Below are 26,135 nucleotides of genomic sequence, written 5' to 3'. Positions count from 1 at the left end.
CGGGCATTTAAGGCCCTTGTCCCCTGCCGTCAGGGTTAGGTATGATACACTGTAGCAGGTAGCTGTACCAACCGCAGCACCTTTCCCTTTTTTGCCCTTGTCTACGTTGCCACCTGTCGGTGACCCCTTGAGCATATAAAAGGAGGCCCATGCACAACATAGAGGGGGGGTTAGAACACTCACGCTCGGTCTCGCTAGCTGCTGGTGTGTACTGTAGGACTCCGCGCTCCCGAGCAAGAAATCAATACAAACCTCAAAGCGGGAGTAGGGTTTTACGCATCTGTGCGGCCCGAACCTGGGTAAACTGCTCGCGTGCTTCGCCTCGATCCGCTCTTTGCACGACCTCCGCCCCCGCCGAACCGAAAGGGACTCGGTCCGCCGGTCCCATAGGTGTACGTGGATCAGTCCCCCGACACTATGGAAAGTAATCCTCTGAGGGGCTTGTTCGGGGTATCTTCACCCCGACAAGTAGAGCAAATAGTTGCTCCTCAACCTATTTAACCTACTAAAAATGAAAATGTCTACTTTGATATTCCTTCGGGTATGATAGAAAAACTTCTAGCTAATCCTTTTACAGGAGATGGAACAATGCATCCTGATGAGCACCTAATATATGTGGATGAAGTTTGTGGATTATTTAAGCTTCCAGGTATGCCCGATGATGTTATTAAGAAGAAGGTCTTCCCTTTATATTTGAAGGGAGATGCATTGACATGGTATAGGCTATGTGATGATATGGGATCATGGAACTACAAACAATTGAAATTGGAATTTCATTAGAAGTTTTATCCTATGAATCTTGTTCATCGTGATCGTAAGTATATATATAATTTCTGGCCTCGCGAAGGAGAAAGCATCGCTCAAGCTTGCGGGAGGCTTAAGTCAATGTTATATTAATTCCCCAATCTTGAGCTTCCAAGAGAAATAATTATTCAAAATTTATATGCTCGGCTTTCTGATAACAACTGCACCATGCTCGACACTTCTTGTGCTTGCTCTTTTATGATGAAGACTATTGAATTCAAATGGGATTTATTGGAGAGAATTAAACGCAACTCTAAAGATTGGGACCTCGACGAAGGTAAGGAGTCAGGTATTATTGGGTTTCGTAGTAATTTCAAAAAAATTCCTACGCACACGCAAGATCATGTGATGCATAGCAACGAGAGGGGAGAGTGTTGTCTACGTACCCACGCAGACCGACTGCAGAAGCGTTGACGCAACAGAGAGGAAGTAGTCGTACGTCTTCACGATCCAACCGATCAAGCACCGAAACTACGGCACCTCCGAGTTCGAGCACACGTTCAGCTCGATGACGATCCCCGGACTCCGATCCAGCAAAGTGTCGGGGAAGAATTCCGTCAGCACGACGGCGTGGTGACAATCTTGATGTACTACAGCAGCAGGGCTTCGCCTAAACTCCGCTACAGTATTATCGAGGAATATGGTGGCTGGGGGCACCGCACACGGCTAAGGAATAGATCACGTGGATCAACTTGTGTGTTCTAGGGTGCCTCTACCTCAGTATATAAAGGACTAGAGGGGGAGGGCTGGCCGGCCATAGGAGGCGCGCCAGGAGAGTCCTACTCCCTCTGGGAGTAGGATTCCCCCCCCCCAATCTAAGTTGGAATAGGATTCCTTGAGGGGGGAAAGAGAGAGAGGGGGCCGGCCACCTCTCCTAGTCCTAATAGGACTAGGGGAAGGGGGGAGGCGCACAGCCACCTTGGGCTGCCCCTTTCTCCTTTCCACTAAAGCCCACTAAGGCCCATATAGCTCCCGGGTTGTTCCGGTAACCTCCCGGTACTCCGGTAAAATCCCGATTTCACCCGGAACACTTCCGATATCCAAACATAGGCTTCCAATCTATCAATCTTTATGTCTCGACCATTTCGAGACTCCTCGTCATGTCCGTGATCACATCTGGGACTCCAAACAACCTTCGGTACATCAAAATTCATAAACTCATAATATAACTGTCATCGTAACCTTAAGCGTGCGGACCCTATGGGTTCGAGAACAATGTAGACATGACCGAGATACGTCTCCGGTCAATAACCAATAGCGGGACCTGGATGCCCATATTGGCTCCTACATATTCTATGAAGATCTTTATTGGTCAGACTGCATAACAACATACGTTGTTCCCTTTGTCATCGGTATGTTACTTGCCCGAGATTCGATCGTCGGTATCCAATACCTAGTTCAATCTCGTTACCGGCAAGTCTCTTTACTCGTTTCGTAATACATCATCTCACAACTAACATATTAGTTGTAATGCTTGCAAGGCTTATGTGATGTGCATTACCGAGAGGGCCCAGAGATACCTCTCCGACAATCGGAGTGACAAATCCTAATCTCGAAATATGCCAACCCAACATCTACCTTTGGAGAAACCTGTAGTACTCCTTTATAATCACCCAGTTACGTTGTGACGTTTGGTAGCACCAAAGTGTTCCTCCGGTAAACGGGAGTTGCATAATCTCATAGTTACAGGAACATGTATAAGTCATGAAGAAAAGCAATAGCAACATACTAAACGATCGGGTGCTAAGCTAATGGAATGGGTCATGTCAATCAGATCATTCAACTAATGATGTGACCTCGTTAATCAAATAAGAACTCTTTGTTCATGGTTAGGAAACATAACCATCTTTGATTAACGAGCTAGTCAAGTAGAGGCATACTAGTGACACTTTGTTTGTCTATGTATTCACACATGTATTATGTTTCCGGTTAATACAATTCTAGCATGAATAATAAACATTTATCATGATATAAGGAAATAAATAATAACTTTATTATTGCCTCTAGGGCATATTTCCTTCAGTCTCCCACTTGCACTAGAGTCAATAATCTAGATTACACTGTAATGATTCTAACACCCATGGAGCCTTGGTGTTGATCATGTTTTGCTCGTGGAATAGGCTTAGTCAACGGGTCTGCAACATTCAGATCTGTATGTATCTTGCAAATCTCTATGTCTCCCACCTGGACTAGATCCCGGATGGAATTGAAGCGTCTCTTGATGTGTTTGGTCCTTTTGTGAAATCTGGATTCCTTTGCCAAGGCAATTGCACCAGTATTGTCACAAAAGATTTTCATTGGACCCGATGCACTAGGTATGACACCTAGATCGGATATGAACTCCTTCATCCAGACTCCTTCGTTCGCTGCTTCTGAAGCAGCTATGTACTCCACTTCACATGTAGATCCCGCTACGATGCTTTGTTTTAGAACTGCACCAACTGATAGCTCCACCGTTTAATGTAAACACGTATCCGGTTTGCGATTTAGAATCGTCCGGATCAGTGTTAAAGCTTGCATCAACGTAACCTTTTACGGTGAGCTCTTTGTCACCTCCATATACGAGAAGCATATCCTTAGTCCTTTTCAGGTATTTCAGGATGTTCTTGACCGCTGTCCAGTGATCCACTCTTGGATAACTTTGGTACCTCCCTGCTAAACTTATAGCAAGGCACACATCAGGTCTGGTACACAGCATTGCATACATGATAGAGCCTATGGCTGAAGCATAGGGAACATCTTTCATATTCTCTCTATCTTCTGCAGTGGTCGGGCATTGAGTCTTACTCAATTTCACACCTTGTAACACAGGAAAGAATCCTTTCTTTGCTTGATCCATTTTGAACTTCTTCAAAAAAATTTCAAGGTATGTTGTTTGTGAAAGTCCAATTAAGCGTCTTGATCTATCTCTATAGATCTTTATGCCTAATATGTAAGCAGCTTCACCGAGGTCTTTCATTGAAAAATTCTTATTCAAGTATCCCTTTATGCTATCCAGAAATTCTATATCATTTCCAATCAGCAATATGTCATCCACATATAATATCAGAAATGCTACAGAGCTCCCACTCATTTTCTTGTAAATACAGGCTTCTCCAAAAGTCTGTATAAAACCAAATGCTTTGATCACACTATCAAAATGTTTATTCCAACTCCGAGAGGCTTGCACCAGTCCATAAATGGATCGCTGGAGCTTGCACACTTTGTTAGCTCCCTTTGGATCGACAAAACCTTCCGGTGGCATCATACACAACTCTTCTTCCAGAAATCCATTCAGGAATGCAGTTTTGACATCCATCTGCCAAATTTCATAATCATAAAATGCGGCAATTGCTAACATGATTCGGACAGGCTTAAGCATCGCTACGGGTGAGAAGGTCTCATCGTAGTCAACCCCTTGAACTTGTCGAAAACCTTTTGCGACAAGTCGAGCTTTGTAGACAGTAACATTACCATCAGCGTCAGTCTTGCTTTTGAAGATCCATTTATTCTCAATTGCTTGCCGATCATCGGGCAAGTCAACCAAAGTCCATACTTTGTTTTCATACATGGATCCCATCTCAGATTTCATGGCTTCAAGCCACTTTGCGGAATCTAGGCTCACCATCACTTCTTCGTAGTTCGTAGGTTCATCATGATCTAGTAGCATGATTTCCAGAACAGGATTACCGTTCCACTCTGGCGCGGATCTTACTCTGGTTGATCTATGAGGTTCAGTAGTATCATGATCTGAAGTTTCATGATCATCATCATTAGCTTCCTCACTTATTGGTGTAGGTGTCGCAGAAACAGATTTCTCTGATGTACTACTCTCCAATAAAGGAGCAGGTACAGTTACCTCGTCAAGTTCTACTTTCCTCCCACTCACTTCTTTCAAGAGAAACTCCTTCTCTAGAAAGGATCCATTCTTAGCAACGAATGTCTTGCCTTCGGATCTGTGATAGAAGGTGTTCCCAACAGTCTCCTTTGGGTATCCTATGAAGACACATTTCTCTGATTTGGGTTCGAGCTTATCAGGTTGAAGCTTTTTCACATAAGCATCGCAGCCCCTAACTTTAAGAAACGACAACTTTGGTTTCTTGCCAAACCACAGTTCATAAGGCGTCGTCTCAACGGATTTTGATGGTGCCCTATTTAACGTGAATGCGGCCGTCTCTAAAGCATAACCCCAAAACGATAGCGGTAAATCAGTAAGAGACATCATAGATCGCACCATATCTAGTAAAGTACGATTACGACGTTCGGACACACCATTTACGCTGTGGTGTTCCGGGTGGCGTGAGTTGCGAAACTATTCCACAATTTTTCAAATGTACACCAAACTCGTAACTCAAATATTCTCCTCCACGATCAGATCGTAGAAACTTTATTTTCTTGTTACGATGATTTTCAACTTCACTCTGAAATTCTTTGAACTTTTCAAATGTTTCAGATTTATGTTTCATTAAGTAGATATACCCATATCTGCTTAAGTCATCTGTGAAGGTGAGAAAATAACGATATCCGCCACGAGCCTCAATATTCATCGGACCACATACATCGGTATGTATGATTTCCAACAAATCTGTTGCTCTCTGCATAGTACCGGAGAACGGTGTTTTAGTCATCTTGCCCATGAGGCACGGTTCGCAAGTACCAAGTGATTCATAATCAAGTGGTTCCAAAAGTCCATCAGTATGGAGTTTCTTCATGCGCTTTACACCGATATGACCTAAACGACAGTGCCACAAATAAGTTGCACTCTCATTATCAACTCTGCATCTTTTGGCTTCAACATTATGAATATGTGTGTTACTACTATCGAGATTCAACAAGAATAGACCACTCTTCAAGGGTGCATGACCATAAAAGATATTACTCATATAAATAGAACAACCATTATTCTCTGATTTAAATGAATAACCGTCTCGCATTAAACAAGATCCAGATATAATGTTCATGCTCAACGCTGGCACCAAATAACAATTATTTAGGTCTAATATTAATCCCGAAGGTAGATGTAGAGGTAGCGTGCCGACCGCGATCACATCGACTTTGGAACCGTTTCCCACGCGCATCGTCACCTCGTCCTTTGCCAGTGCCTGCTTATTCCGTAGTCCCTGTTTTCGAGTTGCAAATATTAGCAACAGAACCAGTATCAAATACCCAGGTGCTACTGCGAGCTCTAGTAAGGTACACATCAATAACATGTATATCACATATACCTTTGTTCACCTTGCCATCCTTCTTATCCGCCAAATACTTGGGGCAGTTCCGCTTCCAGTGACCAGTCTGCTTGCAGTAGAAGCACTCAGTTTCAGGCTTAGGTCCAGACTTGGGTTTCTTCTCCTGAGCAGCAACTTGCTTGCTGTTCTTCTTGAAGTTCCCCTTCTTCTTCCCTTTGCCCTTTTTCTTGAAACTAGTGGTCTTGTTAACCATCAACACTTGATGCTCCTTCTTGATTTCTACCTCCGCAGCTTTCAGCATTGCGAAGAGCTCGGGAATAGTCTTGTTCATCCCTTGCATATTATAGTTCATCACGAAGCTCTTGTAGCTTGGTGGCAGTGATTGGAGAATTCTGTCAATGACGCAATCATCCGGAAGATTAACTCCCAATTGAATCAAGTGATTATTATACCCAGACATTTTGAGTATATGCTCACTGACAGAACTGTTCTCCTCCATCTTGCAGCTATAGAACTTATTGGAGACTTCATATCTCTCAATCCGGGCATTTGCTTGAAATATTAACTTCAACTCCTGGAACATCTCATATGCTCCATGACGTTCAAAACATCGTTGAAGTCCCGATTCTAAGCCGTAAAGCATGGCACACTGAACTATCGAGTAGTCATCAGCTTTGCTCTGCCAGACGTTCATAACATCTGGTGTTGCTCCAGCAGCAGGCCTGGCACCCAGCGGTGCTTCCAGGACGTAATTCTTCTGAGCAGCAATGAGGATAATCCTCAAGTTACGGACCCAGTCCGTATAATTGCTACCATCATCTTTCAACTTTGCTTTCTCAAGGAACGCATTAAAATTCAACGGAACAACAGCACGAGCCATCTATCTACAATCAACATAAACAAGCAAGATACTATCAGGTACTAAGTTCATGATAAGTTTAAGTTCAATTAATCAAATTACTTAAGAACTCCCACTTAGATAGACATCCCTCTAATCTTCTAAGTGATTACGTGATCCAAATCAACTAAACCATAACCGATCATCACGTGAGATGGAGTAGTTTTCAATGGTGAACATCGTTATGTTGATCATATCTACTATATGATTCACGCTCGACCTTTCGGTCTCCGTGTTCCGAGGCCATATCTGCATATGCTAGGCTCGTCAAGTTTAACCTGAGTATTCTGCGTGTGCAAAAACTGGCTTGCACCCGTTGTAGATGGACGTAGAGCTTATCACACCTGATCATCATGTGGTGTCTGGGCACGACGAACTTTGGCAACGGTGCATACTCAGGGAGAACACTTCTTGATAATTTAGTGAGAGATCATCTTATAATGCTACCGTCAATCAAAGCAAAATAAGATGCATAAAAAGATAAACATCACATGCAATCAATATAAGTGATATGATATGGCCATCATCATCTTGTGCTTGTGATCTCCATCTCCGAAGCACCGTTATGATCACCATCGTCACCGGCGCGACACCTTGATCTCCATCGTAGCATCGTTGTCGTCTCGCCAATCTTATGCTTCCACGACTATCACTACCGCTTAGTAATAAAGTAAAGCATTACATCGCGATTGCATTGCATACAATAAAGCGACAACCATATGGCTCCTGCCAGTTGCCGATAACTCGGTTACAAAACATGATCATCTCATACAATAAAATTCAGCATCATGCCTTGACCATATCACATCACAACATGCCCTGCAAAAACAAGTTAGACGTCCTCTACTTTGTTGTTGCAAGTTTTACGTGGCTGCTACGGGCTTAAGCAAGAACCAATCTCACCTACGCATCAAAACCACAACGATAGTTTGTCAAATAGACTCCGTTTTAACCTTCGCAAGGACCGGGCGTAGCCACACTTGGTTCAACTAAAGTTGGAGAGACAGTCGCCCGCAAGCCACCTATGTGCAAAGCACGTCGGGGGAACCGGTCTCGCGTAAGCGTACGCGTAATGTTGGTCCGGGTCGTCTCGTCCAACAATGCCGCCGAACCAAAGTATGACATGCTGGTAGGCAGTATGACTTATATCGCCCACAACTCACTTGTGTTCTACTCGTGCATATAACATCAACATAAATAACCTAGGCTCGGATGCCACTGTTGGGTTTCGTAGTAATTTCAAAAAAATTCCTACGCACACGCAAGATCATGTGATGCATAGCAACGAGAGGGGAGAGTGTTGTCTACGTACCCACGCAGACCGACTGCGGAAGCGTTCACGAAACGTGGAGGAAGTAGTCGTACGTCTTCACGATCCAACCGATCAAGCACCGAAACTACGGCACCTCCGAGTTCGACCACACGTTCAGCTCGATGACGATCCCCGGACTCCGATCCAGCAAAGTGTCGGGGAAGAGTTCCGTCAGCACGATGGCGTGGTGACGATCTTGATGTACTACAGCAGCAGGGCTTCGCCTAAACTCCGCTACAGTATTATCGAGGAATATGGTGGCTGGGGGCACCGCACACGGCTAAGGAATAGATCACGTGGATCAACTTGTGTGTTCTAGGGTGCCTCTACCTTAGTATATAAAGGACTAGAGGGGGGAGGGCTGGCCGGCCATAGGAGGCGCGCCAGGAGAGTCCTACTCCCTCTGGGAGTAGGATTCCGCCCCCCAATCCTAGTTGGAATAGGATTCCTTGAGGGGGGAAAGAGAGAGAGGGGGCCAGCCACCTCTCCTAGTCCTAATAGGACTAGGGGAAGGGGGGAGGCGCACAGCCACCTTGGGCTGCCCCTTTCTCCTTTCCACTAAAGCCCACTAAGGCCCATATAGCTCCCGGGGGGTTCCGGTAACCTCCCGGTACTCCGGTAAAATCCCGATTTCACCCGGAACACTTCCGATATCCAAACATAGGCTTCCAATATATCAATCTTTATGTCTCGGCCATTTCGAGACTCCTTGTCATGTCCGTGATGACATCCGGGACTCCGAACAACCTTCGGTACATCAAAATGCATAAACTCATAATATAACTGTCATCGTAACCTTAAGCGTGCGGACCCTACGGATTCGAGAACAATGTAGAGATGATCGAGACACGTCTCCGGTCAATAAACAATAGCGGGACCTAGATGCCCATATTGGCTCCTACATATTCTACGAAGATCTTGATCGGTCAGACCGCATAACAACATACGTTGTTCCCTTTGTCATCGGTATGTTACTTGCCCGAGATTCGATCGTCGGTATCCAATACCTAGTTCAATCTCGTTACCGGCAAGTCTCTTTACTCGTTCCGTAATACATCATCTCACAACTAACATATTAGTTGTAATGCTTGCAAGGCTTATGTGATGTGCATTACCGAGAGGGCCCAGAGATACTTCTCCGACAATCGGAGTGACAAATCCTAATCTCGAAATACGCCAACCCAACATCTACCTTTGGAGACACCTGTAGTACTCCTTTATAATCACCCAGTTACGTTGTGACGTTTGGTAGTACCCAAAGTGTTCCTCTGGTAAACGGGAGTTGCATAATCTCATAGTTACAGGAACATGTATAAGTCATGAAGAAAAGCAATAGAAACATACTAAACGATCGGGTGCTAAGCTGAATGGGTCATGTCAATCAGATCATTCAACTAATGATGTGACCTCGTTAATCAAATAACAACTCTTTGTTAATGGTTAGGAAACATAACCATCTTTGATTAACGAGCTAGTCAAGTAGAGGCATACTAGTGACACTCTGTTTGTCTATGTATTCACACATGTATTATGTTTCCGGTTAATACAATTCTAGCATGAATAATAAACATTTATCATGATATAAGGAAATAAATAATAACTTTATTATTGCCTCTAGGGCATATTTCCTTCAGGTATGACACCTAATTTTGATTGTGTTAAATCTCTTATGGATACCGATGTTTTTCGTAAATTTAGCACTAAAATGGACTTGACTCTGAAATAGTAGCTTCTTTCTGTGAATCTTTTGCTACTCATGTTGATATCGCTAGGGAGAAGTGGTTTAAATATCATCCTCCCATAGAAGTAAAAGTAGATGCACCTATTAAAGTTGAAGAAAAGACTGTCACTTATAATAATCCTATTGTTTCTACTTCTTATGTTGAGAAACCACCTTTTCCTGTTAGGATAAAAGTTCATGCTAAAGCTTCAACTGTAGTTCGTAAAAGCAATATTAGAACCTATGCACCTCTTGAGCAAATTAAAGTAGAACCTAATATTGCTATTGTTAAAGATCTCTTGTCTGATAATATTGATGGGCATGTTATTCATTTCTGTGATGAGACTGCTAGAATTGCTAAACCCTGTGCTAAAGATAAACATAGACCCGTGGTAGGCATGCCTGTTATTTTGGTTAAAATAGGAGATCATTGTTATCATGGCTTATGTGATATGGGTGCCAGTGCTAGTGCAATACCTATTGACTTATACAAAGAAATTATGCATGATATTGCACCTATTGAGCTAGAAGATATTGATGTTACAATTAAACTTGCCAATAGAGATACTATTTCACAAGTTGGGATTGTTAGATATGTTGAAGTCTTGTGTGGGAAAATTAAATATCCTACTAATTTTCTTGTTCTTGGTTCCCCACAAGATAGCTTTTGTCCCATTATATTTGGTAGACCCTTCTTGAACACAGTTAATGCTAAGACAGATTGCGAAAAAGATGTTGTTACTATTGGTTTAGGTGATATGTCTCATGAGTTTAATTTCTCTAAATTTCGTAGACAACACCGTGAAGAGGAATTGCCTAGTAAAGATGAAATTATTGGTCTTGCTTCTATTGCTGTGCCTCCTTGTAATCCTTTAGAACAGTACTTGCTAGACCATGAAAATGATATGTTTATGAATGAAAGAAGGGAAATAGAGGAAGTATTCTTTAAACAGTAACGCATCCTGAAACACAATTTGCCTGTTCAAATCCTAGGGGATCCTCCTCCACCCAATGGTGATATCGTGTTTGAGCTCAAACCGTTACCTGACACTCTTAAATATGCTTATCTTGATGAGAAAAAGATATATCATGTTATTATTAGTGCTAAACTTTCAGAGCATGAAGAAGAGAGATTATTGAAAGCTCTGAAGAAGCACCGTGCTGCCATTGGATATACTCTCGATGATCTTAAGGGCATTAGTCCCACACTATGTCAACACAAAATAAATTTGGAGAAAGATGCGAAAACAGTTCGTGATCACCAACGACGGCTGAATCCTAAGATGAAAGAAGTGGTAAGAAAGGAAATACTAAAGCTCCTTGAGGCGGGTATAATTTATCCCGTTGCTGATAGTCAGTGGGTAAGTCATGTCCATTGTGTCCCTAAAAATGGAGGTATTACTGTCGTTCCTAATGATAACGATGAATTGATTCCGCAAAGAATTATTACAGGTTATAGGATGGTAATTAATTTCCGCAAATTAAATAAGGCTACTAAAAAGATCATTACCCCTTACCTTTTATTGGTCAAATGCTAGAAAGATTATCCAAACATACAAATTTTTGCTTTCTAGATGGTTATTCTAGTTTCTCTCAAATACCTGTGTCAGCTGATGATCAATCTAAGACAACTTTTACTTGCCCGTTCGGTACTTTTGCTTATAGACATATGCCTTTTGGTTTATGTAATACACCTGCTACCTTCCAAACACTAGTAGAAAACGGAGCTTTAAAACCGGTTCGTAAGGGCCTTTAGTGCCGGTTCCATAACCGGCACTAAAGGCCCCCCCTTTAGTACCGGTTCGGCACGAACCGGCGCTAAAGTGCCACCACGTGGCATGAGCTCACGCCCTGGTATGGGGGACCTTTAGTACCGGTACTAAAGGTTTGTTTTTTGAAAATTTTGGAAATTTTTTTTGATTATTTTTTTTTTGATTTTTAATTTTTCTGAATTATTTGGTGATTTAGTCTCTAATCACCTATCTTAACTGCTCAAGTGTGGATCACTCATTCCAAATCATCTAACTTCCCGACCGGTCACCCATCCCTCTCACTACTCCAGCCCGAGCATGCTTAACTTTTGGGTTCTATTCTCCTTCGTTTCCAAGTCTGCACTTGTTGTTTTCCTGACAATAGTAAGATGCCAATCCTATTAACCCTCACGAGTTTAGCTTGAGCATGAAGTCACACATTTCACTGTTTGAGTTTGAAACTATTATTCTAAAAAACAGTAATTATTTAGTAACACTAATATTTCTTCAATAAGTTTGACCATGGTTTGACCACAGTTTGACCATAGTTTGACCATACTTTGACCACAGTTTGACCATAGTTTGACCAGATTTGACCAAAATTCAAAAAATTGAAATAATTATTTAGTAACACTAATATTCTTGAATAATTATGTAGTAACATTAATACTTCTTGAATAAGTAGTTTGACTAGATTTAACAAATTTTTTTAAAAAAACTTAAATTTGACCATATCTTTTTTTCCTTTTGGAATTTGAGGATTCTAAAAAATTGCAAATTTGAGGATTTTCTAGCTGAATTTTTTGATATATTATACGTTTTTTCCGACATCGTGTGCAAAAGTTATAGCCGTTTTACATTTTCCCTACACTTTTTGCAAAACACGTCCAAATTTAAGTTTTCAAATTTTCCTAACTAGTAGATGTAGTAATATAACTACCTCTCGAAGGATTTTATTTTTTGAAGTTTTTATCATTTTCTTTTGATTTTTTCAGAACTGAAATGGCGACACACGGGGGGGGGGGGGTAGAGTTTGAAAATTGCCCTATAGGTTAGACCCCTTTAGTACCGGTTCATGGAACAAACCGGTACTAAAGGTTAGCCCTTTAGTACCGGTTTGTGCCACGAACCGGTACTAAAGGCGATCGTGGGGCCCCAGCCTGACGCCAGCCTGCCATCACCCCTTTAGTACCGGTTCATGGCACGAACCGGTACTAAAGGTTCAACATGAACCGGCATTAATGCATAGTCATTCGAACCGGCACTACTGGTACCATTAGTGCCGGCTCAAATTCAAACCGGCACTAATGTGCTTCACGTTTGACCCTTTCTCTACTAGTGAAAGATGCATGATGGCTATATTCTCTGACTTTTGTGAAAAGATTTGTGAGGTTTTCACGGACGATTTCTCCGTCTATGGATCCTCTTTTGATGATTGCTTAAGCAACCTTGATCGAGTTTTGCAGAGATGTGAAGAAACTAACCTTGTCTTGAATTGGGAGAAATGCCACTTTATGGTTAATCAAGGTATTGTCTTGGGGCATAAAGTTTCTGAAAGAGGTATTGAAGTTGATAAAGCTAAGGTTGATGCTATTAAAAAGATGCCATGTCCTAAGGATATCAAAGGTATAAGAAGTTTCCTTGGTCATGCCGGTTTTTATAGGTGGTTCATTAAGGACTTCTCAAAAATTTCTCGGCCTCTGACTAATTTATTACAAAAATAAATACCAATTGTTTTTATGATGATTGCGTAGAAGCATTTGAAATACTTAAGAAAGCATTGATCTCTGCACCTATTGTTCAACCACCTGATTGGAATTTACCCTTTGAAATTATGTGTGATGCTAGTGATTATGCTGTAGGTGCTGTTCTAGGGCAAAGAGTTGATAAGAAATTAAATTTTATTCAATATGCTAGTAAAACTGTAGAAAATGCCCAGAGAAATTATGCTACCACTGAAAAAGAATTCTTAGCAGTTGTATTTGCTTGTGATAAGTTTAGACCTTATATTGTTGATTCTAAAGTAACTATTCACACAGATCAAGCTGCTATTAAATATATTATGGACAAGAAAGATGCTAAACCTAGATTTATTAGATGGGTTCTCTTGCTACAAGAATTTGATTTGCATACTATTGATAGAAAGGGAGCTGAGAACCCCGTTGTAGACAACTTGTCTAGGTTAGAAAATGTTCTTGATGACCCACTACCTATTGATGATAGCTTTCCTGATGAACAATTAAATGTCATAAATGCTGCTCACACTGCTCCATGGTATGCTGATTATGCTAATTATATTGTTGCTAAATTTATACCACCTAGTTTCACATACCAGCAAAAGAAAAAGTTTTTCTATGATTTGAGACATTACTTTTGGGATGACCCACACCTTTATAAAGAAGGAGCAGATGGTGTTATTAGACGTTGTGTACCTGAGCATGAACAGGAACAGATCCTACGCAAGTGTCACCGCGAAGCTTATGGAGGACACCACACTGGAGATAGAACTGCACATAAGGTATTGCAATCCAGCTTTTATTGGCCTAATCTCTTCAAGGATGCCCGTAAGTTTGTTGTATCTTGTGATGAATGCCAAAGAATTGGTAATATTAATAGACGTCAAGAAATTCCTATGAATTACTCACTTGTTATTGAACCATTTGATGTTTGGGGCTTTGATTATATGGGACCTTTTCCGGCCTCCAATGGATACACTCATATTTTAGTTGTTGTTGATTATGTTACTAAGTGGGTAGAAGCTATTCCAACTAGTAGTGTTGATCATAACACCTCTATTAAGATGCTTAAAGAAGTTATTTTTCCAAGGTTTGGAGTCCCTAGATATTTAATGACTGATGGTGGTTCACATTTTACTCATGGTGCTTTTCGTAAGATGCTTGCTAAGTATGATGTTAATCATAGAATTGCATCTCCTTATCACCCACAGTCTAGTGGTCAAGTAGAATTGAGTAATAGAGAACTCAAATTAATTTTGCAAAAGACTATTAATAGATCTAGAAAGAATTGGTCCAAGAAACTTGATGATGCATTATGGGCCTATAGAACTGCATATAAATATCCTATGGGTATGCCTTCGTATAAAATGGTCTATGGAAAAGCATGTCACTTACCTCTCGAACTAGAACATAAGGCTTATTGGGCTATTAAAGAGCTCAATTATGAGTTCAAACTTGCCGGTGAGAAGAGGTTATTTGACATTAGCTCACTGGATGAATGGAGAACCCAAGCCTATGAGAATGCCAAATTGTTTAAAGAAAAAGTTAAAAGATGGCATGACAAAAGAATACAAAAGCGTGAGTTTAATATAGGTGATTATGTATTGCTATACAACTCTCGTTCAAGATTTTTTGCAGGAAAACTTCTCTCTATATAGGAAGGTCCTTACATTATCGAGGAGGTCTATCGTTCTGGTGCCATAAAAATCAACAACTTCGAAGGCACAAACCCGAAGGTGGTGAACGGTCAAAGAATCAAACATTATATCTCAGGTAATCCAATAAATCTTGAAACCAATGTTATTGAAACTGTAACCCTGGAGGAAAACATAAGGGACACTTTCCGGAACGTTTCAGACTCCGAAAAGGAATAGGTATGTGGTACGGTAATTAAACCGACTCCAAAACAGTTCTAATGGCAATTTTCTTCCGTTTTGGAATATTTAGAAAAATAAAAAAATAAGAAGCAGTCCGGGAAGGACACGAGGGCTCCATGAGGGTGGAGGGCGCGCCCTACCCCCTCGGTGTGCCCCCCCTACCTCGTGGGCACCTCGTGTGCTCTCCGGACTCCGTTTTCTTGCATGATACGTATTTTGGTCGGTAACAATTCATTATATAATCTCCCGGAGGTTTTGACTCCCGTATCACACAAATATTTCTCGTCCTTGTTTCGAGCTATTTTTGTGACAGATCTAGGTTGCCATGACGTCTTCAAGTGCCCCCAAGGACAAGTTTTTTGAGAAGGTCATCAACCCCTACCTCGCGGAAGTGCTCCAACACCTTCAAACCGTTGAGATGCGTGAGGGGGTGCTGCACATCCGTGATGCTGAGGGACCAAGGAGGACCAGAAGCGTGGAGACAAGGCTCGAGGCAATGGAGCAACAAGTTTTCATGTGCCAGGAGATGGTGGAACGCGGACTCGACACCAACCATATGATGATCGCGGAGTTCACCAACAACCACAAGCTGGATGCCAAGAACATTGGGGAGACTGAGGGAGTCCTGGATTAGGGGGTCTCCGGACGGCCGGACTATATCCTTTGGCCGGACTGTTGGACTATGAAGATACAAGAATGAAGACTTCGTCCCGTGTCCGGATAGGACTCTACTTTGCATGGAAGTCAAGCTAGGCAGTACGGATATGGATATCTCCTCCTTTGTAACCGACCTTGTGTAACCCTAGCCCCCTCCGGTGTCTATATAAACCGGAGGGGTTTTAGTCCATAGGACAACATACAATCATACCATAGGCTAGCTTCTAGGGTTTAGCCCCTCCGATCTCATGGTAGATCAACTCTTGTAATACCCATATCATCAAGAATAAATCTAGCAGGACGTAGGGTTTTACCTCCATCAAGAGGGCCCGAACCTGGGTAAAACATCGTGTCCCCTGCCTCCTGTTACCATCCGCCTTAGATGCACAGTTCGGGACCCCCTACCCGAGATCCGCCGATTTTGACACCGACATTGGTGCTTTCATTGAGAGTTCCTCTGTGTCGTCGCCGTTAGGCTTGATGGCTCCTTCTATCATCTATAGCAATGCGGTCCAGGGTGAGACTTTTCTCCCCGGACAGATCTTTGTGTTCGGCGGCTTCGCACTGCGGGCCAACTCGCTTGGCCATCTGGAGCAGATCGAAAGCTATGCCCCTGCCCATCAGGTCAGGTTTGGAAGATTAAATTACACGACCGATATCCGCGGAGACTTGATCTTCGACGGATTCGAGCGCCTGCCTTGTGCGCCACGCGGTCACGATGAGTACGATTTAGCTCTACCATTGGAATGTATTCAGGAGATCCATGGACGGGTGGATAGACCCCGTCACGGAGGCCGTATCCTCAGTGGCGATCGAGCCGAATATCGACCTTACCCTTCACAAGAGCCGTGTTGCCAAACTGCCGGATCCTTCCCCGGCCACGGACTCCGAACTGCCTACGCCCGTGCCTATCAAATCCGACTGGGCGCCAATCATGGAGTTCACCTCCATGGATATCTTTCAGCACTCGCCTTTCGGCGACTTTCTGAATTCATTAAAGTCTCTCTCCTTGTCAGGAGAGTCCTGGCCGAACTATGTCCAGCAGGATTGGGATGCGGATGACGAAGAAATTCGCCGCCCACCCACCACCCACTTAGTAGCCACTGTCAATGACTTAACCGACATGCTCGACTTCGACTCCGAAAACATCGACGGTATGGACAACGATGCAGGAGACGAACAGGAACCACTGCCCACAGGGCACTGGACGCCCACTTCATCACATGACGTATACATGGTGGACACACCAAAAGAAAACGACGACGACGAAAGGAAGGACGCAACGAAGGGTTGTCCCCTCGAGAAGCAGTCAAAGGGCGGCGTAAGCGCCGCTCCAAATCCCGCCTCGGCAGAAACAACGATCACATAGACCCAGCGTTAGAGCAGGGTGAACCATCGCCGGACCACGACAACACGGATAATCAAACCGAACAACCCGACTCTGTCAAAGATAATAGTCCGGACGAAATCACACCGGACAGACACCCGGAGAAACAGAATGCCCATCAAAGGCTTGTTGCCACCGCGAGGATTCTAAAAAATCAGAAGCAAAGGCTCAAGGCTGCGCAAGACACACTCAGAATCAGATGGAGTAAAGTACTCAACACAGCAGCGAAGCACGGCGGTAATCGCCACACCAAGAGCTACCCGAAGCGGAAGTTGCTACCTGAATTCGATGAGGAGGCCTTAGATCCCCCGCAACCAAAAATTAAAATGGCCATCTGGCCGGATAGACGACCTCACGACCAACATAGAGCGGCAAACAACACCGCACATAAGCCAATACGCGATCCACGCGAGGGCTCGCATCAAAGGGACGACGCAACCAGATCCATCTATGGACCACGCAAGCGCGCTCCAGCATACGATGCAACACAACAAACATCCGAACAACGCGGTACACCCAGATACAGAGGTGCCGCACACCCCCTATGTTTCACCGGCGAGGTGCTGGACCATGAATTTCCAGAGGGATTCAAACCCATAAACATAGAGGCATACGACGGAACAACAGACCCTGGGGTCTGGATTGACGACTATATCCTCCATATCCATATGGCTCGAGGAGATGATCTCCACGCCATTAAGTATTTACCCCTCAAACTGAAAGGGCCAGCTCAACACTGGCTTAAAAGCCTCCCCGAAAGCTCCATTGGAAGCTGGGAAGAGCTCGAAGACGCTTTTCGGGAAAACTCTCAAGGGACTTATGTCCAACCTCCGGATGCGGACGATTTAAGTCATATAACTCAACAGCCCGGAGAGTCAGCCTGAAAGCTTTGGAACAAGTTTCTTACTAAAAAGAACCAAATAGTCGACTGTCCAGACGCTGAAGCCTTCGCAGCTTTTAAACACAGCGTCCGAGACGAATGGCTTGCCAGACACCTCGGCCAAGAAAAGCCGAGAACGATGGCAGCGTTAACAAGCCTCATGACCCGCTTTTGCACGGGCGAGGACAGCTGGCTAGCCCGATGCAGCACCAGCGACCCAAGTACATCCGAAGTTAGAGATGGAAATGGGAAATCACGACGCAGCAAAAATAATAAGCACCGGAATAAAGAAGACAGCCCGAAGAGCACGACGGTAAACGCCGGATTCAGAAGCTCTCGGCCAGGTCAGCAAAAGCCGCCCTCTAAAGGCGCCAGAGATGAACTGTCCAGCCTAAACAAAATTCTGGACCAAATATGCTAGATCCATAGCACCCCCGATAAACCTACGAATCATACCCACAGAGAATGTTGGGTCTTCAAGCAGTCTGGCAAGCTCAATGTCGAACATAAGGGGCAGGATACACCAAGCGAAGACGAGGATGAGCCTCGCAAGCAAAGCACTGGGGAACAGAAGAAATTTCCACCAGAAGTCAAAATAGTAAACGTGTTACACGTGATAAAGGGGAGAAACAAAGCGGCACTCCCAGATAAATATGCCCAAGGGCCTATCACCGCGGAGTTCTGCCACTGGCCATCTCAACCGATCACCTTCGACCATCAGGATTACTCGGCAAGTATCCGGCGCGCAGGATGGGCTGCCTTGGTATTTGATCCAATAATTGACGGATACCACTTCACACGAGTCCTGATGGACGGTGGCAGCAGTCTAAACCTGATATATCAGGACAAAATCTGCAAAATGGGGATAGACCCAACGAAAATTTGCCACAACAATACTACCTTTAAAGGAGTAACGCCAGGCCCAGGGGCTCGTTGCACGGGCTCCCTGCTACTAGAGGTTATATTCGGCTTCCCCGACCACTTCCGTAGCGAAAATTTAACCTTCCACATTGCTCCGTTCCAAAGTGGCTATCAAGCACTACTTGGACGTGAAGCTTTCGCTCGCTTTAATGCAATACCGCATTACGCTTCCCTCACGCTTAAGATGCCCGGTCCACGTGGCATCATTACAGTAAATGTAAATATTGAGCGATCCCTGCACGCTGAAGAGAATGTGGCTGCCTTGGCAGCCGTACACTAAAACGGCCTCACCAACTAAAGCATTCAATAGGTCGTCAAGACTACAGACACGGTTAGACGAGTCCGACACAGCTATATGTAATTCATACAGGTTTGATGGCCATGCCCCTATTACAAATACAAGGGGCTCAACGCGCACAAACAAGTGGCAACTTTTACTCATCTTGAATTGAACATGGTTTCTTTAAACCTACCTTTTTGCATGACAACTTTTCACCTAAGTTCCTCTCTTTTACAGATGACCATCGTGCTACACCCGTCCAGGATACGGCACAATGGAGACACAGGCGCAGACGTGCAGCAGGGACCCGTTCCAAGGATTCTTTTTAGATTAAGACCCTGCATCAACCTTTTTTACTGTCTCTTGTTGATACACATCCCTCGGGTTTTTAGTACAATTGAGTAGGATGCTGATGTCTTGGCATGTGGCCACGTCAGAGTAATGCACGTACCTGGACACCAGGGGCTTCTTACAAAGGGCACTGTTCAGGCCCACAATAAAGACCGAACACCATAGGGAGCGTTCGGTGTCGCGAGTTTGGCCTTATATGCATCAGCTCCGAATCATGTCCTTGGTCAAATGTTGGGTTTGCCCGGCTCCTGTGTTTTGCTGCCTTACTTTCCGCTCTATCGGCTAAGGCGGCACCAGGAGAACTACTGTGATTGTGCCCTGGTTCATCCGGACGAGCACCCCAGTAGAGAAAGCCGAAAACTGACTGTCATGATATAGCGCGAGACTGGTCAACCACTCGATGACCCATCGAAATCTTAGAATTCCTCTGCCTTAATGAAGGTCGTTCCCAGCCAGGCAAGTACGCACCCCGAATTCGGATGAGCGTGGAGCTACCAGGGGCTATATAGTAGCCCCACTGTCAAACTCCTATGGCTAAGTGAAAGTGTTAAAGCATTATAGTCCGGTTGCCTAGTTCGCTGCGCCATCACCTCCTTATTAGGACCAAGACGTTGGATTCAGTGTGAATACACGGCTTCTGCAAACACCCCTGCATTATATGCGTGGCGGCTGAAGCCAACGACTGCAATCTTTCAGGTTATACACATGTATACATAAACGGCCGCACAGGAGGCATCACAATACTTTCAGGCACAAGTATAAATACAACCTTGATAAATTCAATAAAAACATTGTTTTTACAATGGGAATACATGTCATTCAAACATAATAATCTTCGAGCACCAGGCCTCTATCAAACGAGCACCCTCAAGAACTTCTTCAAAATAGTGCTCGACAGCCACTCGGCCTATGACCGAACCCTGCGCCGCAACAGTGGTAGCATCCATCTCCGCCCAGTATGCTTTGACACGGGCAAGGGCCATCCGCGAGCCCTATATGCACGCCGACCTCTTCATCGCATTGATGCGTGGCACCGCACCAAGGAACTGCTGCACCAGGCTAAAATAGTTGTTCGGCTTTGGCGTTTCCGGCCACAGCTGATCCACGACAGACCTCGTGGCGAGTTCGGACAATCTATTGAGTTCGGCCCATTCGGCTAGCTGATCAGTCAATGGAAGCGGACGCTCTGGAACGTTAAACTGCGACCAGAACAGCTTGTCCACCTCACGATCTGTTTGATCTTGGAAGTATTCGGCCACATCGACAGCGCTCGCCGCCAAGTCCATATATGCGTCTGCCGAACTCCACAGCCGATCCAGAGGGGCATATCGCGGATCTCCGAACTTCCTTCGTAGCATAAAGGGCTTCCTAGCCGCAATATCCCCGGCTTCACGCAGTTCCTCCTTCTTCGCTCTCATGGAAGAGCGGGTGTCCTTGGTCGCCATTATGGCCTTCTCAAGGTCCGACGCCCTCTCCTGATTTTCTTCTTCGAGGAACTGGAAACGGTCGGCAGTGTCTTTTAACTTTACAGCCATCTTGGCCATTTTATCTTTGCTCTCGCAATGTGCAGCCTTTTCGGCTCTTAACTCTTCGGCCGCCTTTAAAGCGGCCGCATTACTAATCCTTGTTTGTTCTTTGGCTTGGGGAAGTTCCGCCCGAAGGGTTTCCACGGTGGCAGCTCCATCTGTAGTCACAAAATATTAAAGATACTGGCATCACGCTGCTCTTACTATGTGACATTCACCAGAAAATATCACTTACCCTGTGCCTCGTCAAGCCTCTTGTTAACAAGATTGATGTCGGCATCCGCCGCATCCAGTTGCCGCTTTAGTTCGGCAAACTCATGAGTCCGGCTAGCCACCGGAGCTTCCACTACCTGCACATTAAAGCGGTATGGTTATTACCTGGGACTATGATCCTCTGCTTGCCGCCGTTCTCGGTGACAACCAGAGTCTCATGGGCTACTATCTACACAGGGCACACCTAACAATGTGCGGTACTATTACAAAGGTATATCATTTTACGTACCTCAAAGCCCGTTAGTAGACACATAAAGGCGTCATGCAACCCGCTTTCGGCGGATGAAATCCTTTCCATCACCGTACTCATTAACGTACGGTGTTCTTCCGAGATGGTCGCTCGCTTCAACAGATCCCTCAGTGCGTCCGACCGCATACCAGACGGCGCCGGACTCTCTTGTTCGCCCTCTTCAAGAGCCGTATGCTGGGGACTTCGGACGACTATAGGATTATCTTCTGGCCTCACCGGATCCGGAGAGGCCCTTCATGACGACACATCAAGGTTGCCTGCTTCTTGTGCGGGGGAGTCCGGGGGAGGCGTTTCGCTCTCCATCATTTCCGGAAGAAGGTCCCCTGAAGACGAGCTCAGTTGACAAGGGCTAAGATCCGAACTGCAAGATAAATGCTTCGGTCATTTTTTCCTCGGAAGTAAGGTAGAATATCTTTACTATTAAGTATTTTTTGATCATTTATGGCTCGTTAGAGGGCTGGTCCCCGAACGGACTTTGTGCGGCAAAAGCACCCTCTGAGGCAGGACCCTCTGGTGGAGACTTCTTCTCCCGTTTGGAAGCCTTGGTTTCCGGATCTTCAGAGGCAATCCTCTTCCTTCCCCGAAGCGAGAGAAGGTCAGATTCTTCCCCTTGGTTATCCTCCTTCACGGAGGCGCTCATTCCCTCAGTTGAAATGGGTAGCGATGGGGGCCCGCTTTCGCCCTCATTATTCCCCCCCCTTTATCTTCCATTGAGGGCTCCGGGCAAGGTGCTAGCTCGAGCATCTTTTCCCGTACCGGATTGTCCAAACACTCAGGAAGGGGGGCCGAACACCGAATCATCTTCGCCTTTGTTAGCAAGTCCTGGTCAAAGAGAGATTTCTTAGAATGACGTCATGATAAATGAAAGACGGTGTGTTCGGCTAGAGGATTACTTACTTGGTCGGCGGTGCGGTTGCTGCTCAGGCCCACGTCCTCGGTAGTATCCGGACACTCTATTTGGGGTCTGAAGAATGATTTATACATCTCCTTGGGCGTCAGGCCGAGACAATTCTGGATAGTGCGTGGTCCTTCTGGGTTGAACTCCCACATGCGGAGGGGCCGACGTTTGCAAGGCTGGACTCGACGAACCAGCATGACTTGCACCACCATAACCAGACTGAAATCTCCTTCGAAGAGATCTTGAATACAGATCTGCAGTATAGGCACGTCTATGGGAGTCCTGGATTAGGGGGTCTCCGGACAGCCGGATTATATCCTTTGGCCGGACTGTTGGACTATGAAGATACAAGATTGAAGACTTCATCTCGTGTCCGGATGGGACTCTACTTGGTGTGGAAGGCAAGCTAGGCAATACGGATATGTATATCTCCTTCTTTGTAACCGACCTTGTGTAACCCTAGCCTCCTCTGGTGTCTATATAAACCGAAGGGGTTTTAGTCTGTAGGACAACATACAATCATACCATAGGCTAGATTCTAGGGTTTAGCCTCTCTGATCTCGTGGTAGATCTACTCTTGTACTACCCATATCATCAACATTAATCAAGCAGGACATAGGGTTTTACCTCCATCAAGAGGGCCCAAACCTGGGTAAAACATCGTGTCCCCTGCCTCCTGTTACCATCTGCCTTAGACGCACAGTTCGGGATCCCCTACCCGAGATCTGCCGGTTTTGACAACAACATTGGTGCTTTCATTGAGAGTTCCTCTGTGTCGTCGCCGTTAGGGTTGATGGCTTCTTCTATCATCGATAACGATGCAGTCCAGGGTGAGACTTTTCTCCCCGGACAGATCTTTGTGTTCGGCGGCTTCGCACTGTGGGCCAACTCGCTTCGCCATCTGGAGCAGATCGAAATCTACGCCCCTGGCCACCAGGTAAGGTTTGGAAGCTTAAACTACACTGCCGATATCCGCGGAGACTTGATCTTAGACGGATTCGAGCCTCTGCCTTGTGCGTCACGCGGTCACGATGAGTACGATTTAGCTCTACCATTAGACATTGTTCAGGAGATCGCACCGGCAGCCGCTCAGACCCTCAATTCGGAGCCAATTACGCTGTCCATGGACGGGTTGATGGACCCCGCCAGAGAGGCCTTACCCTCAGTGGCGATCGAGCCCAACATTGACCTTACCCTGCTCAAGAGCCGTGTTGTCAAACTGCCAGATCCTTCTCCGGCCACAGACTCTGAACCGCCTGCGCCCGTTCCTAGCGAATCCGATTGGGCGCCGATCATGGAGTTTACCTCCGCGTATATTTTCAGCACTCGCCCTTTGGCGACATACTGAACTCATTAAGGTCTCTCTCCTTGTCAGCAAGATCCTGGCCGAACTATGTCCGGCAGGATTGGGATGCGGATGACGAAGAAATTCTCTGCCCACCCACCACCCACTTAGTAGCCACTGTCGATGACTTAACCGACATGCTCGACTTCGACTCCGAAGACATCGACGGTATGGACGACGATGCGGGAGACGAAGAGGAACCACTACCGAGAGGGCACTGGACAGCCACCTCATCATACGATATATACATGGCGGACACACCCAAAGAAGGTAATGGCGACGAGACAGCGGAGGATGACCTCTCCAAAAAGCAACCCAAGCACCAACGTCAGTGGCGCCGCTCTAAGTCCCGCCAAAGCAAAAGTGGTGATATCGGCACACGAGATAATAGCACTCCGGATAGTACCGAAGATGGAAATAATCCCCTCCAGCACGATTTAGGGTAGGAGGATGGAGAGGCCAGCCCTCCTGAGAGAGCGGCAGATGAGGAGAATGATAATTACATGCCTCCCTCCGACCACGAGGCAAGCCTCGACGATGACGAATTCATCGTGCCAGAGGATCCCATCAAATGCCAGCTTATAGCCACGGCAAATAGCCTTAAGAAAAAGCAGCAGTAGCTTCAAGCTGATCAAGATCTGCTAGCTGACACATGGACGGAAGTCCTGGCGGCTGAGGAATATAAACTCGAACGCCCCTCCAAGAGTTATCCAAAATGCAGGTTGCTATCCCGACTGGAGGAGGAAGCGTATGATGCGGCTAATCGTCCACCCCGTGGCCGTGACAGAGAGGCATTCCAGCCAAAAGCTCAGCCCGCACCCCGACGCCATTCAAATAAAAAGGCATGGGGAAATATGCCAGACCTGCGAGACGTATTGGAGGACAAAGAAAAACATCCATGATCAATCTACGGATCACGAGGGCGCGCCACTATGCGAGACGATAATCGTCACACCGGATACAGTAAAAGTAAATCCGGCAGGGCCGAGCACAGTGGGCAAGACTCATTGGGGCTGCATCGCGATATAGCCCAGTACAGAGGCGCCGCACACCCCTTATGCTTCACAGACGAAGTAATGGATCATCAAATCCCAGAGGGTTTCAAACCCGTAAATATAGAATCATACGACGGCACAAAAGATCCCGCGGTATGGATCGAGGATATCCTCCTGCATATCCACATGGCATGCGGTGATGATCTACACGCCATTAAATTCCTCCCACTCAAACTCAAAGGACCAGCTCGGCATTGGCTCAATAGCTTGCCAGCAGAATCCATTGGCTGTTGGGAAGATCTGGAAGCCGCATTCCTCGACAACTTTCAGGGCACTTATGTGCGACCACCAGACGCCGATGACTTGAGCCACATAATTCAGCAGCCAAAGGAATCGGCCAGGCAATTCTGGACACGGTTCCTAACAAAGAAAAATCAAATCGTCGACTGTCCGGATGCAGAGGCCCTAGCAGCTTTCAAGCACAACATCCACGATGAGTGGCTAGCCCGGCACCTTGGTCAGGAAAAGCCAAAATCTATGGCAGCCCTCACGACACTCATGACCCGCTTTTATGCGGGAGAAGACAGCTGGCTGGCTCGCAGTAATACCATATCAAAGAACCATGGTACTTCAGATACCAAGGATGGCAATAGCAGGTCAAGTCGCAACAAACATAAGTGCCGCATTAACAGCGATAATACTGAGGATACGGCAGTCAATGCCGGATTCAAAGGCTCTAAACCCGGTTAGCGGAAAAGCCATTCAAACAAAGCACTCTGGGCCCATCCAGTTTGGACCGTATACTCGATCGCTCGTGTCAAATACATGGCACCCCTAATAAGCCAGCCAACCACACCAACAGGGATTGTTGGGTGTTCAAGCAGGCGGGCAAGTTAATTGCCGAAAACAAAAATAAGGGGACACATAGCAATGACGAGGAGGAGCCCCGACGGCCAAATACCGGAGGACAGAAGAGGTTCCCCCCACAAGTGCGGACGGTGAGCATGATATACGCAACCCACATCCCCAAGAGGGAGCGGAAGCGTGCGCTCAGGGATGTATATGCGTTGGAGCCAGTCGCCCCATAGTTCAACCCATGGTCCTCCTGT

The sequence above is a fragment of the Triticum aestivum genome, chromosome 5A, assembly GCF_018294505.1.
Source record: "Triticum aestivum cultivar Chinese Spring chromosome 5A, IWGSC CS RefSeq v2.1, whole genome shotgun sequence".
Lineage (NCBI taxonomy): Eukaryota > Viridiplantae > Streptophyta > Magnoliopsida > Poales > Poaceae > Triticum > Triticum aestivum.
The sequence above is the reverse complement of the archived record's forward strand: the minus strand, read 5'-3'. Positions refer to the sequence as shown.